The following is a 5,000-nucleotide window of genomic DNA, read 5'->3' as shown; positions in this document are numbered from 1 at the left end:
GCATTATGTGTGGTGCTCGTGTGAAGGGACGCCCCCGATCAACATATCATTGATGAACTCAACTACAACCTTGGCTTCTGGGAAGCGAATAGTGTGGAGCAAACTCAACCAGGGTGGTAACTATAGTTGTGTCGCTACCAATGAAGTTGGCACCGAATCAAAGACGTTTTACGTTTCTCTTATAGGTGAGATTATACTGACTTTATTTCCCTCCAAATGTGGTTACTTCATCATCATCATCATCATCATCACACGAAACAAAGCTCTAGCAATAAAACGATGAATTAATTTCCAGTAGTTTACAGCTCTACGCAAACCATTTTCCTCCGAGTGGAACTGAATCCTCTTTTGTCGTTAGTACACTTTGTTTTATTCTGATTTCCTTTTGTTTATAATCAGATGATTCATTCGCACACGTACAAATTACAGCTCACTTTCTTTTGAGACAAGAGCGCCCAAACATGAATCACCAAAAACCTCCCCAGAATATAATCTTATAAAGTAATTTGGTCACTTTAAAAGGTGGCTCAAACCAGTTTTAACACTTGAAAGAAACTTTCTTATTAGAATGATTGACACTACAGCACTTTATCACTTAACAGCAATGTTATGGTACCATGTCAAACACCAATTATTGCTAAAAAAGATTCGGTCATTTTTGTGACGTAAAACGTTACCGTGGCAACAGCAAATTCCAGCAAAAACACCCCATATTTTGGCTTCAGTTGCTCATATTTCAAAAACGACTTCGGTAACCCCCATTTTTTATTTCTGAAATGTAATCAGCATGCCACAATAAAACGTTCTGCAAAGTTTAAAAAATTCTGTGGGACGGATTTCGGAGCCACCTTAAGTAATTGAAAATTTAAGGTAGCTCTAAATCCGGTCCACAGAATTTTTTTAAATTTTGCAGAGTTTCATCTTGACCTGCTAATCACTTTTGTGCAATAAAAAATTGGGGTCACTGAGTTCGTTTTTCAGATATGAGCAACTAAAGCCAAAATATAGGATGTTCTTGCGAGGATTTCCTGTTGTCATAATAACTTCTTACGTCACAAAAATGACTGTATCTTGTTTAGCAATAAATGATGTTTCACATGGTATCATAACATTGGTGTTACGTGACAAAGTGTTGTAGTGTCAATCCTTCTAATAACAAGGTCTCTTGAAAGTGTTGAAACTGGTTTGAGTCGACTCAAGTCTTTAATGCATAAACTATATTTACCGAAGTGTGACATTTAAATCAAATCCCATAAAGGCTGGGCTATTTCTTTACTATTTCACAAAACTTTGATTATCTTTCACAGATTTTCGCGTTTGTGTGAATTTGTGTTACTGCCGCGGCACTACATCTCGGCGGTCTCAATTTGAGAACATCTTTCGCTGCACAGGGAACTATTCGGCTCATCTGTTGAACAACATTCCAACAACCACGACAGAGCTGTGAGTTATTAACTGACAATACTCGTAAAACACGTGTATTTATTGCTTCTACCTCCAGTCAATTGTATATACGCAAACTTGGTAACAATGTAGTAACCTTTCACTTGCTGATGAAAACTAACCGCGAAATATCAGAAGAATTAAATTCATCCTCAAAATCATGCTATTTGTTGAAGGCATTTCTTTTATTTGAGTGTCCTAACAGACTTTTTCTGTTTAATAATGCTAAAGGCAATCTTTTAGCATCATCGTGCAGAAAAATTGGTAAAATGGAGACTGAAGAACTTGGGATTTAATATCAAGGGTGCTAATGAGAAACAACTTTGGCTTAACTAGCCACATAAGGAGAAAGATTTTCAATCTGAGAATATGCCGTGGAGGATTGTTCTTTCCCGTCTATATCCGTTGCATTAAGAGGCTATGTCAACCTAAAAAGTCCACAGCATTGTTAATTTTATGGTTATGACTGCTTCAGTTAGTTCTTCCTTCCAGCGGTACGGCAAAACACTCGTCTCCTCATACAGTAGCATTTGCTCACTTTAAACTCCCCCCGAAACGATGGAATTCTTCACGGTTTTGCATAATGCAAAACAAAACCTCGTTTCAAAAGTTAGAGCTCGTATTCTGATGATGCTAGAGGCAACTGTGTTATTCGTAGCAAAAAGAAAAAAGAAAACTGCGGTACATTCCGGGAAGACCAGTCCATGATCATCAGGACGTGAACAATCGATGAAATCGATGATCGGAAAATCAATCGATCAATCGATACCAATAGATCTCCTGTTCGTTAATTTACATCGATTCGCATTGGCCAATCGATAATCACAAAAAAGTGGCCGCGAATCATCGATTGCCTTCGATTGGCAATAAAAAGCTCTAAGCATCTCACGTACGTGCATTAGTTTGAATGTTTGAGATAAGTTGAAGCTGTTCACCCGATTATTTGTTATAGCGATAGCCGTTCCTCGTTCCTTTGGCTTGTTTCGTTTTCAGATGCTGTTTATGTGAATTTCTTTTTCTTATTTTTTCAACCCGTTTATACATCGCACCAAGACGATATATTACCCTTATTCTAATAATATTTTAGTGCAGCGTTTAGTGTTATAGTAAATAGCCCGAGTTACCTTAGGAGCGCAAGAATTCTCGAGAACAGGCCGCATTGCCAATTCAGTGTTCACAATCGATGTCAGTTAATTGATCCGGAGGGTGTAAAGTGCAGGTTGCAGGTTGCAGGTTAGGGTTGCAGGTCATTGTTTTACTATAATAACTGAAACAACCCAAACCTTTACAAAAATGCTAACATTAGGCTAACATTGTTTTTTTAGGCCTAATGTTAGCATTAGCAAAGTTTTGGGTTGTTTCAGCTATGGTGAAACAGTGACCTGCAACTCTAACCTGAAACCTGCAACCTGCAGTTTACACCCTCCATTAATTGATCGATTGGTATCGATAAACGATAAAAGTTGATAATCGATCAAAATCAATCATCACAAATTTCTTTGGCATCTATTGGTTATCGAATATCAATATCAATCGTTTTATTGCCATCGATTGGCATCGATTGATTGATTGATTTTCCGATCACTGATTTCATCCATTGTTCACGTCCTGGATCATTTGAGCAATCGAGGACGTTTTCCGTGTTTCAAATAGGCTCATTTAAACACTCGGGGAAGTTGGGAGCATTCTCGACAGTTATGCAAACCCGAGATGCAGTCGAGGGGGTACATAACTGTCGAGAATTCTCCCCCCGAGTTCAACAAATTCGTGTGAAGTCACAGCCGTGTTTCCATACTCTCAACTAAACACAGCTATTGACGAATGAGAGTGCGCGTACTATCCTAATTATTTTATAAACACCAATAGAGTGAAGTCTCTTGCATGAAATTTGACACCATGGCCAACAAATTCATTTCTAATTTATGCATTTATGCACCGCACGTAACAAACACCAGCATAAGACATTCGAATTCAGAGGTTAATATGCGTGTGCCTAGTGTGAAGCGTAGTCTGCCTTTATTAGCAGTAACACAGGCAAATGCCCATATAGAGAACCCACAATACCCAATACTCTAACTATACCGTGAAGTGTGTAGAAGTTCAAAAAACCAACATTTGAATTCATTTGTGTTAATTGTTAATTCAGTTTACAGTGTCCCCAATTAGTGCTCCAGCGCTAGAACGATTAGACACTTAAATAAAGTTCCTTTCCTTTCCTTTCCTTCCCTTCTATATCTCATCTGAAACGGGAGCCGGTATACCCTTGCATCCTTTTTGTTGTGTTTGCAAAACCTCTCATTTGTTCTTAGCCAGGTCCCCTGTTTTTAAATGAAGGAGCCCATGAAAAAAATCAAGTTGATTGCCACTAATACACATTTCCTTCGTAATAACATTATACATATTAGGTACAAATAAAGATTCTATAGTTCTCAAACAGTCCTCCAATTTTAGAACTATCAGAATATCGTAAAACAATATTAATTCCGATTACCTCGCGAGAACACTTCGACTTTGTCGTTATGATCCGTAAAGCGAACTTTTCTTGATCATTGCTAGGAAAAATGTATGTCTTGACTGTCTTTACACTGTATTTCGACATTAGAAACCTTCATTATTCGGTAAGAAAGTTCACCTAAGTTAGAATACTCTTGATTTCATATTAGTTTTTTTGATTCTTTTGTTTTAGATTATTGGCATTGTTTTCCTTAAAACTAGCAAATCCATTGTCTTCTATTTTTGCTTTGATTTGATCGCTCTGAGTCGTTCGCGAACTCTTTTAGGACAATTGGAATGTACTGCTCTTATTACTGGGTTGCCAAACCCAGTCGGAATCTGCGTTTCATTTCGTCATTTCTTAATTATTTTTCCTTTTCATGAAAAGTCTTTCCTGTCCCTCCTCTGCTAAGTAGTGTCTTTGTGTGTAGAGGCCTCTGCGCGTATGTGTGGTAAGTTTGAGGGGGTACTAGAAATGTATAGAGTTTATCCGATGGACACAGTAGAATATTTAACTGAACCCGCAATGGCGTCGAAAGTCATTGCAACGCGAATGGCGTTCTGGTGGAAATTGATGGAAAGTCAATCGGATAAACAAGACAGGCGGTGAAAAATAAATATCTGGAATCTTCAAAGCGATGAGTACTAGTCTTCGACGACAGTTGCATCTTTCGCCGTCGGATATCACCAAGTGGGTTTTGCTTCTAATGTTATTTGGCTAACTGTACAAGACTGGAACCAAATGGCAAATTCTGTATGGGTGTAAAAGGAATCGACCGCCTCGAATGCATCACATGTTTACTGAAGTCGCATCTCAGTTGCCTGGCAATTTACAATTATTTTGTACTCAACTCAGCACAGTCTTCAGGTAAAAAAAAAATTTGGAAATATGACAATGAAGAATTATTTGAAAGAAAGCTTGTTGTCTCTTTTGTGCTTCATTATTCACGGTCAAGGTTCTTCCGAAAAGGGTTTTAAGATCTTGAACTGTGAGACTGAAATTTATTTAATTGCTGTTGTTGCTTGTTTGCACGCACGCAATTGAAATAGGAAGGGTTTTTTGC

Source organism: Montipora foliosa, chromosome 12 (genome assembly GCF_036669935.1).
Source record: "Montipora foliosa isolate CH-2021 chromosome 12, ASM3666993v2, whole genome shotgun sequence".
In the NCBI taxonomy this organism is placed as follows: Eukaryota; Metazoa; Cnidaria; class Anthozoa; order Scleractinia; family Acroporidae; genus Montipora; species Montipora foliosa.
This window is presented reverse-complemented; position numbering follows the sequence as displayed.